Raw genomic sequence first — 15,555 nt, 5'->3', positions numbered from 1 at the left:
GTCCTTTTTGTCAAGATTTTCTGTGTCCATCTAATTACAGTCATTGGTTCTGCTGCCCAAAAGTATCAACACTGATGGTTTTGGTCTGTAGGTGGCTAGTTAGACATACCAATTTTAGAAAGTTGCCACTAACACTGTTTAAATATTCTCTTCAGCTGCACCTGGAACAGGGCCAGTGCACTGTGATAGCTTTTTTGGCTGCCAGAACTGTGATTACTGAGTCATAGAAATGGCTTTATTGCACTTATTTGCTACAGGAGGAAGAGCTCCGTTGGACTTTCAGGTTCCTCCTATGTTATCTCTGACAAGGAAATAGAGTTACCTTGGAAGCTCTGAAACAGGAGTCTCTCTATACACACACTCACTCACACATACACACTTACGTAAGAACCACAAATGATCTAAGTATAACTTGACCTTTATATTAATCCTAGTGTCACCTATGGAAGTGGTGATTTTTGTAAGCCTGTTTTTAAAATAGATTTTTAATATTATCCTTCCACATGCTATCTAAATTCTTAACGCAGATATAGGTTCTTCTTAACTGCGCTCTGAACTACTTGAAGACTCTCTTTATTGCATGTTTAGGCTTTAATACTGAAATAAATACAGTGGGGAGTTTTCATACTCCTGGCACACTCAGAGTCAGCTGCCCATTGAAATGGGATTGTTCACTAGGAATCAGCTGGCTGGTACTCACTTGACAGAAAGCATCATTCTCTCTCATGCTGGGAGATGGAGCCATAATCTTTCCCTGAGGCCTTTTAAGGGTGGAGTGTGGCAGAGTAAAAACCATAGAAAAGAGTCAGTTAGGCCTTATCTACAAATGCAACAGAGCAGGCCACCTGCAGGCTGGAAAACCAGCCTGACTCAGAGCCTCTGCCAGAGGCAGAAAGAGTGAAGGGAAAAAAATTACTTTAAAACCTCTGGATATAATTCCTCAAACTCAGAGTACTTTTCCACTACATGTTTTATCTTTCCAGTGTTTTTCATTGACTTCTTACGTATCTTTAAAATGTTACTGAAGGGATGAAGTTTGTTTGTTCTCCAGCAGCAACACAATTACCTTTCACTACTACACATAGTGTAAGGGAGTTAGCTGCTATATATAGCAAAGAATTGCCAAACAATGTAATGTAATTTTCCAGAGTATTCAGAGCACCAATTTATTTCTCCAGTTGTCTATTTTAAAAAATGTTTCTGTAAATAAGGATTTTGCATCCAAATGGCTTCAACAGCATTTTAGCAAAGATCTACAGCACCCCAGCAGGCAAAGATCTACAGCACCCCAGCAGGCAGGCTATTTCCCTTAGAGTTTTGTTATTTCTGGACCAAGCCTAAATTTCCTAGCATGCAAAACTCATGCAGTTCTCACAGTGCTGCTATGCAAATAACTTCTTTGGCTTTGAGATCTGTAATATACAACTCTAGCCATTATACTGCTGATACTCTCTATTGGACTAATCTGTAATGGTGTCTTTGGTTGCATACAGGGTCTTTAAAGTGGAAGGCAGAATGCGTTTGCTTTAAACACACTAAATCAAAGCCCCTTGTTGCTTCTGGCCTTTTCACCCCTCCTCAGCTTCCAGTGGATGCATATTTTTATGTGATTTATTGCCCTTGGTCTATATGTATATGCCATACCATAGGACTTTCTATTTGTACCGCAGTCAAGATATTTTTTGGACAGCCTATTCTAAAAAGTGCTGATACTACTATTTCCATTCACAAATATATTAGATTGTGATCTATGGTTTTGCATCACTGAAAATGCACTTTCTTCATCAACCGTTAGTGGCATACATTATACAAAACTTGTGCTCTTGTTCTTTGAAACGATGATTAATCTGCTTTTGAGGTTTGGTTCTATTGCTCTGCCTCTCACCTTTCTGTTTTGCGAAGTACTTGCATCAGCAGAAACATGTTTCTGATGTGTACGGTTGATACAGTTGCTGTGCAGCTATGGGAGCTCTTACCTAAGGGTGCCTTGCTAACTATGTTACTCTAAAAAGAATTGTATCAGAATTTCTATGGGGTAAGAAAACTCAAACCCTCGATATGATCAAAGTGAAAGTCTGCAAATAAAAGTCAGAAAGAAAAAAGAACAAGAGGAGGGTGCAACACTTGTAGTAAATGTTGTGGCCAGTTCTTTGCTTCTAATGGAAGATCCCTCTGCTGCCTACTTCATACCACCTGAAACTTCCAGTAATGTACTGTCTTTTTTCAATCAGCATGTACAATTTTGCTGCTCTGTGAGCCTGTAATAGCAAGAGGCACTGATGGGCTGATGTTAGTAATGTCAGACTAGCACCAGTCCTTCCACTTCCCATATTTGATGGTGTGGTGGTTATTGAAGAATGCTCAAGTTTCATTTGTTATTCCTTTCTGTGGCAGCAGGTGGTTTTATAAGCAGGTTCATGATGGTGCTTACTGCATGAATATTGTGGAATGCACAACATGTGTCTTCCACCCACGCTGTATTCCCAGCACTGCACAAGGGCATACTCTGTCAGGCTGCTCAAACAGAGAGATTCCTGGAAGATAAATGTGAACCAACCTCGTGCTTCAGTACAAGAGCCACACTCTACCTCAGCTCCACTGATTGTACCAGGCAGCAAGACTAGACTACAAGCAATTTCCATCCTCAGTACAGGATGTTTTTTACCACACTGGCACAAAAAATACAGTCTTATGCTCTTTTGGAGAGGGATGCCCTTCTCTAGGGACATGTGGGGAACAAAGAGTAGAACCTGTGCTATGGTGGTATGTCTCCTGAATTTGGATCAGACCCATTTCACATAGTGTTAAATACCATACTGCTTTTGAGGGAAAAGTGGCAGGAGGAAAAATTGAGTGCAATATATCAATTAGTGTTTATTCTTATCCTTTTCCTAGTGCCTATCCAGGGGCTGCTGTTTTACACATTTTCTCTGGTAACCACAGTCTACAATGTTTCTGTTTAAGGGTCCAGGGTTTGATTCTTTCTAGCGGTGTATGTTTGTGTGTATGGGCAAGATTCACTGAAAAAATGACACCATAAGGGTAAGCCCATACATCTTACACTTTTAAATCAGTTTATCTAATGTGTGAACCCCAAATATACTGCTCTGTTGCATGAGATTATGTTTCCTTTTGCTACAGGGCAGATGTGATCCCAATATGAATTGTGGGGAAGAGAGTAGTCACCGCACAGGTGTGTCTAAGGCAGTAATACAGGTGGGCAAGCTGTACTGGCTGATATTAATGGGTGAGCTAAAATTCCTTGACTAGTCACCCCAGGAAAGCCAGATGTTCTTTAATATTCAGTCGCAGTGTATGTGTAGACTTCTACTAACTTGCTAGTATGTCACAGGGATCTTAATGTTGAGGTTTTGATTGCCTCTCCAACTGGTGGCATATAACTGCCTGTGGCAGACGTCCCTGCGAAATCATTTTCCAGTGGCCCTCCAGTTTTCCTAAAGTAGTTTACTGCAGTTGGAAGAATTTCTGGCATCACCAAGTCATATTCAATGTAGAAAAGGACTTTTGTTAAAGAAAATTGCACTTCTATATGAACTCTGCAAACATGACACTGACAGCTGGCATGGTGACACAGAAAATCAGACTGGTTTACTTCTGTATCATTTCTGTATCACAAGATAGCAGCAGCAGATCAGCTACTCTGGTACTATATATGATACATTGCTGCTTAAGAAATTATTGATGGAAACGCACCACAAATGGTTACACGTGCACCTATGGTCTGCTTGTTTCTTTGCAGACTCCTAGTTTCCACAGAGATATTCTGATTGTTTGGGGAGTTTGGGATTTTCTTTTTTCAAAATCACTTGAAGGCAGCTGAGCTACCCAAACTACCAAAGCTATTGCTGGTAAGAAGTTACACAGGGAGTTTTTCTGAACCCAGAATGTCTGCTCAAAGAAGAAAATGGCTACCAAAGGAGGTAAGATGTTCACAAGCTAGCTCATACACTGTCACATCTCTTCTGTAAATGTATATATACATCTACACATCTACATATGAGAGATTGACACTTCTTAGCAACTTTTCTTCCAGGAAGTCCCACAGTGTCCTGTGCAGCTGTTTTTTCTGTAAGACAGCATTTACTACATATATGAGTACCACAGTTAGATAAGTGATACATACAGATAAACTATGTCTAATACTGTATGTAAAAAGACTCTTCCCAAAGAATGGTACTGAAATGCTTTACATTAAAACCAGAATGCAGCTTAATGGGATACAGCACTTTTTGAAAGCCTATTTTCATAGAAGTAAATGCAATCATATATATATTATTTGTTAATTAAACCAAATGTGCTTATGCATGTCACCTTTTCCTTCCTTATTTTGTAAGCCTACCTTACAGCTCTGATCCTGATTTTGCCTCTTGTGCTGAAGGGGGGAAAAAAAGGTGGAAATAGAGATAATCAGAAAAATCCTCTAGCTTAGGCCCTTCAAAATGACTGTTACTGGTCTCCCAGTACATGCGTATGAGACTGACAATTTCAGATTTAGCAGTATTGTCAATGTGGAGAAGCTGAATTTCCATTTCTTCTTTCTGTAGTTTTACTTCTTCCTTCCCTCTCCTTCCATTGGGAGGTGAAGATGCAACCACCCAAGGAGAAGACAAATAGGCCTGGTAAAAATAGTTGCCTGGAAGCTTCTTTTCACTCTGGTGTCTCTTCTGCAGGCCTCCAGACCTGCGTGATGTTTTCATGGATCAGCTCTGAGAAGCCAGGGAAAAATGCTATTTGTGGTTTTTCTCCAGTAAGCACTAAAGCAGCCAGTTTGGGGCTGATTAGTTTTCTGGTATTTTGGTTTGTTTGTTGTCTTTTTTGGTTGGTTGGTTGGTTGTTTTTTGGTTTTGTTTTATTTTTGTAGTGTGGAGAAAGCTTTTGCCTTTTCTGTGCTGGAGTCTGTCTCCATCTCAAGCACCTCTTGGTTGGATGGGTTTCTGCAATTTTAATTCATTTTACAGCAAAATTTCACAGCAGTTTGGACAGAAAGTGAAGAATTCCTCATTCTCTGTTGGAAGTTAGCCAAAAAGTGAACTAGATGTACAAAAGTCCAACGAGAATTTAAAACTGTTTAAAAATATCCAGCCAAAGTGATCTGCAGTCAGCCCACCAGGGTTTTTAGAACTGAACTGTCTCTTTAAGCTTGGCGCTGTCTCTTTAAGCTTGGCGCTGGGACATAAACTAACTTGTTTCTGTTGTAGTGAGTGGAGAGTGGATGACGAAAGTAATTTGCAACATTCAGAAATGAAGATAACAGCAGTCTGGTGATTTAAGTATTGTACAGCCTCCTATGAGTAGTTTTCTATTATTCTGTTTATCCTAGGATGCCATTCAGTATCGGCCGATATGTCTTTTGGTCCAGACTATTGTGTTTCATAGGAGGTACACATTTAAATACGTCTTGGAGAATGAGGCTGATGTAATGCTGAAGGCACCATCTCTGTCACCTGTACACAGTTATAGTCAGTCTTAGCTTAACTGGAACAAGCAGTGGCGTTACACTGGACTTGGGTTCCCAACCAAAATCATAGTGAAAAGAACAGTTGAGACATTTTAGGGTAGGGAGTTCAAGTCATTTATCATTCATTTCAGCTAAAGTAGTCTTAACTCCTCCTCATGCTATTCTGTTCAGACATTATAGGTTTGCAGCTTCTTTACAGGGCCAGTTTGAGTATATTCATATTTTTCCCTACCTACATTTTCCTGTGATTTGGAAAAAGACAGGCTATAGAGAAAGGACTTTGAATAAGATTGAATATTTCCCAAATTCAGGATGATTGGATTCACTCCATTCACTTGGCACACAGGGGTCAAATGTAAACTGTGTCTGACCAGAATTTAACAAAAGTTGGAGAAGAACTGAGTCTCTAAATTCAGACTTTTGGTTTAGTTTAATTGCTGCTTGAACCACCCCGAAATTCAGAAGCAAATCTCAAATTAATCTGCTAGTTCTGGTACCTCCCACAGACTTTGAATTTTGAATGACTTCAGAGAGAAACTTCAAATTTTACAGGCGTGTGTATGTATTACCAGCATGCAGAGTCTATAATGAATCTCAAGGCACTTCATGCAGCTCAATGTTTTATGCTAATATTTCACACTGGTGTTCTCCACTCTAGCCTGTAATACCAACTGTATAAAAGCCATGAACCCCAACACCCACAGGAAAAAGAATGACAACAAAACCACCAAAAAACCCACAGGGAAAAAAAAAAAGTCAAACTCCAGCCACACTTGGGACATGTCTACTAAAACAAGGAAGAAGACATCAGCTTTGCTGCCTGGGTTTCAGCATCGGTGACTTGTTGCCAAAGATGCATGTGGAAATGGAGTGGTCTCTTCCTCCTGTACAGAACAGCATTAGAAGGACTTCCCCGTGTTCACCACTGGATTCCTAGGTTTGCATTGACTTTCTTGAAAGAGCAACAACTGACAGAGCTGGATTTAAATCAGGTCTTGTGCAAGGAGTGGATACTTATGTCATTAGTCATCATCTTTGTTCTGAAACTCCTTGCTGTTCCTACTGATCAAGAAAGGCAGGAGAAAAGAAGGGTCTTCTTGCCACCCATAGCAAGTTTAGGATTGCCAAAGGGTGACTCTTACAGCATTTCTTTTCCAGTACTAAACCAAACAGCCTCACTTCTACTCTTTCTGAAATGGTATGTGCACACAACTGGTCACTGTTTACTGAAACAGTTTTTCATTACAAGGAATGTCCACCCGGAGAAGCTGAATTTCCATTTCTCCTCTCTAGTCAACTCGCTGTCGACTAATTGAGTATTACAGAAAAGGCCAGTTGCAGCAGGCCAGGAATAAGGAAATGCAATTCTTTAATTCCTTATTTATTTGGCAGAGACACAGAGAATTTGGTTTTCATTACACACACAGCTTTCACCTTTCAGTTGGATCAAGAGGAGAGAGCATTTGTACATCTTCATCATTTCAGGCAGGTCTTGATCTGCAAAATTCTTAAATGCTATCACACAAGAACTTCTGATCACTAGACTTTGTTTGGAGGTAGGATAAATGACTGTGGTCCAGCTAAGTCGTAAATTTGGGGATTAGGAAGACCACTCATCTCCCCACAGGCAGCTTACAGTGTGAGACCGTGTTAGATATGAGATGTTACATCTTAAAACACTGTATTGGTACATGTTTATCTTCTAGCTGTGTTTTCTGCAGCCCTGTGGAGCAAGCATCAACATTCCTATTGTTGAAGTGAAGAGAAATGAAGCAGGATGAAGGAAACAAAGCAGAAGATTGGAGCAGAAGCAGCTGTAGCAATATAAGATGTGCCATGCACTTTTTTACTGCCTTTTCACAAAGGCAAGAGTGAAACCTCCACCATGTTACAAGCCAAATGCTCAGATTGATATCAGCTCACCTCATGCTGGGGAATGGAAAACCTAGCTGATTTGGCATTGGAGTGGGTGAGGGACTTGCAGGATTCATTTCAGTAGCTCTTCCTGGGAAGGTGGGTGCCTCCTGCAGAAGGAGGGAAGCAGCTGGCAAGAGAAGGCACCTGCTATGGAGCCAGCCTTGTTCAGCTTGCTGTCACTGCTCACCACAGCCTAAGCAGAATTTCTGCACCCCGAGAGCTGCTCCAGCCCAACTATGTTACTGTGCCATTAATACACTCTTGTCATGATACAGCAGATTTCCTGTCACCACTGCCCCAGGAGAACCAGTCAAATCCAACAATGCATTAGCCTGGGCTGAAGCAGCATATAAGGTATTCCTCTATGCACCCTGCAGTGAGTCTGGGAATGTATTGGTTTGTTATAGCCAAAGGCAGAACAGCCACGTGGGGGGGCAGAAATCAATCCCTAGCGACTGGTACAAGGCTGCCCAAGGGTAAGTCGTAGGTCTCTGGTTAGAATGCTGAAAAGACGAGAAGGCAGATCTGTTTATTGAGCTTTGCACTCTGCTTCTCCATGTGGGGCTTCAGTCTCTCAGCCCTTTCTCTTCTCCCCTCCCCCTAACATGAAATATCAACTTATTAAGTAGTTCAGAGCTATATATACATCTCTCATTGAAGAATGTACCATTTGTTTCTTAGACTCAGCTCATGGTAACTTACTGGTTGGGTACAGCCTTTAGTTACTTTCATAGATTAGCAAGGAAAGATTTAGTTAGAGATTTGGTTGCTTTCTCAAGTAATTTGATAACTGTCGAGCTTGTTCTACCCAGCGAACTGGGTAACATTTGGTAAGTAATCCTGTAAATCTACATTCACAATCTAAAGGTTTTTGTCTGTTTATTTGTTTGGTTTCTTTTGAAATGGATGTATGTTCTACAGAGGTTCATCCTTGTACGTACACCTCTGGTCTAGCAACTGCACCTTTACTATTAGTTTTCTGTTCTTGTTCATCTGAAAGAGCTTAATCCAAAAAACAGAAACAGCAGCAAGATGGATCATGGGACTGGGACTTTGGAGATCTGTGCTTATGTTTTTTTTATTTACCAGTACATGCCGTAGCTGATCTTAGCTCAAATCACTGGGAGAGATTCTCAAATAGGGACCTAGTGCTTCTTCTTTCCTACAGAAGCGAGTGAGGCACTTATATAGCTCTGTGGCCCTTGGCTTTCCTTCCCCATGTACAAAGTAACAGTTATAATAATACTTTCTTTCACTGATTGGTCTGTTTAGATTGTGTTAGTCACTCTGCAGACATAGCAGAGAAACAAGAACTCCCTTTCAGTGCAAACGAATGGTAACAAATCCAAAATCCACTGAAATCATTAGAAGTCTTTTCTATCTTGGATCATGCCCTGTGTGTTTAAGATCAATTTTCAGTTAATATTTCCTGTCATTGAATTTGTGAGAATACTAAATAAAGGAACCATGAAAGAAAAATCTGAACAGATGCAAAGATAATACTTTTTTTCAATTAACAAATATTTCCCAATTATACTTTGGCAAAATTTGCTGAGTGTTAGTCCTAGTTCTAGAAATATGTGGATACCCCAAAGGCTAGCTGACAGTCTTGCAGACTGTCATCAAAAAATTGATGACTGTCATCATCTCCTATTATCAAGGTAGTGGATAAAGTTCTTAAAATATTGCTGAAGTTACCATACAAGGCGTACTGGATTCAAAACCGAACTCGTCTGTGACTGTCAGTATGAGTTAACAGATTCCCTGCATCAGGTTCCAAATCTGCAATACTTTATTCTCCTGCTCTGATGAAGGTCTTGGATCCATGCAACTCCCACATTTAATTGCTCTCTACTCAGTTAAAAACACATCTTCAATCAAGTGCTGGGCAGCCACAGTTAGCACAATCAGATGTTTTAATGAAAGAAAGAAGTTGTAGGTGTTGCCAGCAGAGCTCACACAAAGCACACTGAAAAGACAGGCAAGCCAATGGCTGGAAAAGTTTCTCTCTCTTCTCTTTAATCATCCCTCCCCTCTCCTGCTGACATTTTCTAACTCAGTAGAAGCTGCCAAATCACAGATGGTTGTGGGGCCTGCATGAACCAGAATAAAACAAGGAAGCTAGTATTTGCAGGAGAGATTGGAACAGCAACAAATAAGACTGACCTGATTATTCAAGCATGGCCAGAAATAATGCCAACCTTCATCTTCTGATACTTGCTGTGTGGCTTATATACCAGTAAATACTGCAGAGTGCAGTCAAAAAGTGCTGCATCCCCTTTTTTCTCCTCTGGTGTGAATCTAGTAAGTGTTTGGTGCACCGAACCTGCTGACTTCTAAATTTTGCTACACCAAGTGCCTCAAACACAGTTTGCAGGTGGCAGCAATACAAAACGTCATAATGTTTGCTCACACAGTCATAAATATAATTTTTTTTACAAAGATTCTTAATCCGTATGTAACCAATATTCCGTTTTGATGAAGGTGTGATATTGCATGCTGGGACTTGTAGTTTTCACACTGTACGAGTATATAGACGGTAAGTAGAGGATCAGCAAATTGCTGACAACAGTTGATTCCTGGTCACTTTTGCTGCCCTTTCTGATGCTTTGTTATCAAAGGTCCATGCTGGAGTAAAAGTATGGATATAAGTTCAGTCACTGAAGTTTAAAGAATACAGAAGGGAAGAGGAATGCTGAGTTGCAGGCAAGACTGCTTGAATAACCTCCTCCAAGAGCAGGACTGCTGCTGCAGTACAAGCCCTGCCAGACCTTAGTAGCAGTCAGCAGTATTGTGTACTTTGGGGGAAGGAGAAAACAAAACAAAACAAAACCCAACCACACAACAAAAGCAAAACAACCCAGAAGTAGGAATATGAGCTAATTTTTTTCTGAAGATACAGTTTCTCCTGTTCTTGGTCACAAGAATATCTATCTGTGCACATGGATGGATTGACCCTTTCATATTTTTTGGATGGAGTACAATGCCATTGTTCCTGCTTTGTAGCTGGAGAGCAGAGGCACAGAGAAACTCAATTTTTAAAGTCACTGAACTGTCTAATTCCAGAGACTTCTCCTGGGAGTTGAGTTGAGTTTCCAAACCATTATGATGTGGCCAGCTATTGTCTTTCCTCCCTCCCTGGTCAAACTGAGATTACAGGGTTGAGAAGGAAATTGAACCCACACCTCTCACATCCACTATTATAGCTACATCCCCACCAACTAAGACTGCTATTTGGGCCCTGCTTATTTGTACTGTTCCAATTCTGTAAATTGCTTTAAGCTGTAGGCATACATAACTTAGATTTCTGCTTTAATGGCAACATAGGTTAGCTGTGCACATAGTGAAAATACACATTTTTTAACCTGCTTTTCTTTCATTCCTTCCCCTGCTCTTATGAGACAGAGAATGAGTGCAACTTCCTGACTCACATTCTCTGGGTCATTTTATGTCATTTTAGTCTTGTTTCTTTTTATTCGAACTTCTAAAATCAGCCTAAGAAAATGGTCTCAAACTTTTCAATCATCCTTTAAGGGGAATTTTGCCTCTAACCTTGCCTCTAACTACGGTTTGAAATTGCCTCCAATATTATTCTGTCCTCTCAAAATAAGCAGGAGTAAATAATGTGTTTTGAATAAGAAACTCCCCCTGGATTATCAAATGACACATAGCATATTTCATATTGTTCTCCATCCCCTTCTTTCTGTATTCATCAGTTCTTTTCACCACTGCTGCAAACTAGGCAGAGGTTTTTTTGTGGTTCTCTATGCTGACACCAAGTTAATTCCTAACATGGATAACAGACGCCTTGGGGAACATCTACACAAGGAAATAGAGCTGGAGTACCCACTGACCTGAAAGATGCTAAGCCACTGAATGCCACTTTGTGGTTGCCTCTGAGTCACTTCAACACAGCTTAGTCATGGAATTAGCACCTGGTTAGTGAGCTCTGCAAGTTCATATGGTGCCTCTGAAAGATGATTTTCAAGAAGCTACAGACATTCACTTGCAGGCAGTGAAATTACGATGTCTATATTTTACTCATGTGGTTAGAAAACACACATACAGAAGAATAATCTTTCCTTTTAGAAACTTGTAATTTTGTTTTGTATAGCAAAGGGCAGCAAATGCTAATGAGAGACTAAAAACCATCACACAGACTAAATGACGTGTCTCTTCCTGCAGTCAAATTTAACTTGCAGTCCATGGGAGTTTTGCCAATGACTAGTGGAATACTTTTTTCCTCAGGGTCAGACAAACAGTAAAACTATATAGGGAAAAATCTAGCTGAAAGATGTGTTTTAAATATATATGTAAAAGTTAGTCCTGTTTGTAAGAAGTTCACTGGCTGGGCTTGCACAGCTGCTCAGGAGCAGCCCCTGGACCAACCATGGGGCTGAGTTCACCCTGCCTAGACCACTTGTCATGGAAGCTACACGGATGTGGCCCCACGGAGAACCAGATGGTGCTCCCTGATGCAAGCCCTCAGCTATGGCAGCTTCCCTGGCACATTCCCCTGCTGTGCAAAGCATCCCATGGCCCCATCACCTCTGCCAGTGGAAAACCACAGGTGGAAAGAAGTTGATCCTAAATCCTGCCTTGGAATAACCTGCTTAGCTCTTCCTAGAAGAGTCACCTGCCACGGGTCAAGTAATGGTTGAAAGGAGCCTAAGTTCAAGATAAAAGCAGTGATGCAAGTTCAGCCTCCACAGGTAAAAAGTAGGTTAGCCCCTGCTCTGAAACATGCTGTTAGGAAGTTTTGGGTTCACAGTCTCATTTAAAGTTTCTAGCTTTCTTGTTTGGTAAAACACAACCCTCTCCCTCTTTTAAGAAGATTATAATTAAGGCATGCAAATGCAGTACACAGAATCCTGTTGCTTAGACCTTGATCCTGTTTAGTGCTTCTGATCCCTGGCTTCGTTAAAAAAGTGTTTAAGTGGATAACTTTGTTGCAGTAAGTGAACTGTTATCTTAGATTACCAGAGACTATTTAGTGGTCTGCCAAGTTAGGGTTCAGAAAAAGGTGCCTTTTAAAACAGCGCAAACAAAATAAAGCAGGAGGGTAGTCATATGCTAGCTGATTGATTAAAAACATCAGAATACTAAGAGACATGCATATTAATGTGAGAAACACAAATCTAGTTAAGTACTTTTTGAAGGCACCAGGGCAGATTTGGACTGCATTGTGCCAGACACATACAAACACACGTTGATCAGAACTTGTGGGCATGATCAGTACACGGCATTAAATGGATGAGAAGGAGAGACAAAAATAATTGTTTGTCCTTGTGCTGAAAGTTCCGACAGTGGGAAGAATTAGATGGAAACTATCACTGGCAATGTTATAACTGAAATATTTGTGGCTACCACATCTCCAAATACTCTAGTATAATTTAGCACACCAAGAGGCATCCTACAGCTTACATTTCTCATAACTGTGTAGACAAATACTAAAAGACGCTTTGCTGTAAAATGAGATAAACCTGCATGAACTCATAGGCTCAACAAGTTCAAGAGATCAGCAATGATTAATTTCTGAATGAACAGGTCACAGCAGAGATACTAACTATTGTCTGGTATTGAAGGTGCCAGGTGTGACTACCTCCTAACATTGTATTTACATATTTACCCCTGTTATGCTATTTACATAGCTGTGATCATTCTGTCCCTATGGGCCTCAGTACTGCCTGTGAACCTGGATAGTGCTGCCAGCAATGAAGAAGGAGGTAAATGTCACCAATTGACCATGATAGTTTAGCACACCTGATGCTTATACGACATGTTAGATCCCCAAAGCACTAGGCAAGCAGTGATTTAGTAATGTCAATTCACATTTTCACAGCATCACAGAATGTTTGGGATTGGAAGGGACCTCAAAAGATCATCTAGTCCAATCCCCCTGCTGGAACAGGAACGCCTAGGTGAGGTTGCACAGGAACATGTCCAGGCGGGTTTTGAATGTCTCCAGAGGAGGAGACCCCACAACCTCCCTGGGCAGCCTGTTCCAGTGTTCTGTCACCCTCACTGAGAAGAAGTTTTTTCTCAAATTTAAGCGGAACCTCTTGTGTTCCAGCTTGATCCCATTACCCCTTGTCCTATCATTGTTTGCCACCAAGAAGAGCCTGGCTCCATCCTCATGGCACTCACCCTTTATATATTTATAAACATTAATAAGGTCACCCCTCAGTCTCCTCTTCTCCAAACTAAAGAGACCCAGCTCCCTCAGCGTTTCTTCATAAGGGAGGTGCTCCACTCCCTTAATCATCTTTGTTGCCCTACGCTGGACTCTCTCCAGCAGTTCCCTGTCCTTCTGGAACTGAGGGGCCCAGAACTGGACACAATATTCCAGATGTGGTCTCACCAGGGCGGAGTGGAGGGGAAGGAGGACCTCACTCAATCTACTAACCACCCCCCTTCTAATACACCCCAGGATGCCATTGGCCTTCCTGGCCACAAGGGCACAGTGCTGGCTCATGATCATCCTGTTGTCCACCAGGACCCCCAGGTCCCTTTCCCCTACACTGCTCTCTAATATGTAATTTCCCAACCTATACTGGAACCTGGGGTTGTTCCTGCCCAGATGCAGGACTCTACACTTTCCCTTGTTAAATTTCATTAGGTTATTCCCCACCCAACTCTCCAGCCTGTCCAGGTCCCGCTGCATGGCAGCACAGCCTTCTGGCGTGTCAGCCACTCCTCCCAGCTTAGTGTCATCAGCAAACTTGCTGATAGTACACTCTCTGCCCTCATCTAAATTGTTAATGAATATATTGAATAATATTGGCCCCCCAGTACTGACCCCTGAGGCACTCCACTAGATACTGGCCTCCAACTAGACTCCGCACCATTGACTACCACTCTCTGGCTTCTCTCCTTAAGCCAGTTTGCAACCCACCTCACTAATCTATTGTCTAGAACACACCTCCTCAACTTAGCTGTGAGGATGCTGTGGGAGACTGTGTCAAAGGCTTTACTGAAGTCAAGGTAGACCACATCCACCGCTCTGCCATCATCCATCCACCTTGTTACATTCTCATAAAAGGCTATGAGGTTGGTCAAGCATGACTTACCCTTGGTAAAGCCATGCTGACTGCCCCTAATAACCTTCTTATCCTTGGTATGCCTTGAGATGGCACCAAGGATAAGCTGTTCCATTACTTTCCCAGGGACAGAGGTGAGGCTGACCGGTCTATAATTACCCGGGTCCTCCTTCTTGCCCTTTTTGAATACTGGAGTGACATTTGCCTTCCTCCAGTCCTCGGGCACCTCCCCCGTTTCCCAAGACTTGGCAAAGATGATGGAGAGCGGTCCAGCAATGACTTCAGCCAGCTCCCTCAGCACCCATGGATGCATCCCATCTGGACCCATGGATTTATGGATGTCCAGACTATTTAATTGCTTCCTAACCCAGTCCTCATCGACTAAAGCAAACTCCTCCATTGACCTGGCTTCATTCTTTATGTCAGAATAACCATTGGGCATCCCTAGTAAAAATGTTAACTTGGTACCTTTGTATGCTTTGGGTATTTGAGTACTACCAAGACTTTAAAAAGGGGAGAAAAACAGCTTTTGGCAAAATGTACACTGTAATAATGGACAGTTTTTCTGGAAATCAGGCTTCAGACATTAGAAAGTCCCCAGGACACAGTCATAGTCCATGAGGTCAACAGGTACAAATTAAGAGCAAGCCAACCTCATCTTTCTCAAAGGCAAAACTATCTTGGCATGCAGCCTGCCAATAATGTACTAACGGATATTTTCAGGTCTTGGCTTCTGACATCTGTAATTCATTGACAGTAGGGAGTTTCCTCTCACCAAAGGATAATTGTGTCCAAGAGACAAATGAATCTGTTTGCTTTATTTCTGAGGCTACCTTATATTTTGGTCTTGACTGCTACCTGTTTCTCTTCCTGACTCTCAATCTCTCTCTCCATGTTTCTCTCCCTGTTTGGAAGTTGAAAAAAGCAGGAAAGCATGAGCAGTGTCTTCAAATTTGCCACTTTTGGGAGACAAAAGAAACTTTATATTATTAGTTTCTGTAGGCAACCTCCATGTAGATGCAAATTCTCTCCTGGAACATCAAATATGTTCTGCCTCCCTGCTTTCCACCTCCTAACAAGTCATCCTCACCAGCTGTCAGAAAATGTTAAGAGCTCTGG

This window comes from Columba livia, chromosome 3 (genome assembly GCF_036013475.1).
Source record: "Columba livia isolate bColLiv1 breed racing homer chromosome 3, bColLiv1.pat.W.v2, whole genome shotgun sequence".
Taxonomy (NCBI): Eukaryota; Metazoa; Chordata; class Aves; order Columbiformes; family Columbidae; genus Columba; species Columba livia.
This window is presented reverse-complemented; position numbering follows the sequence as displayed.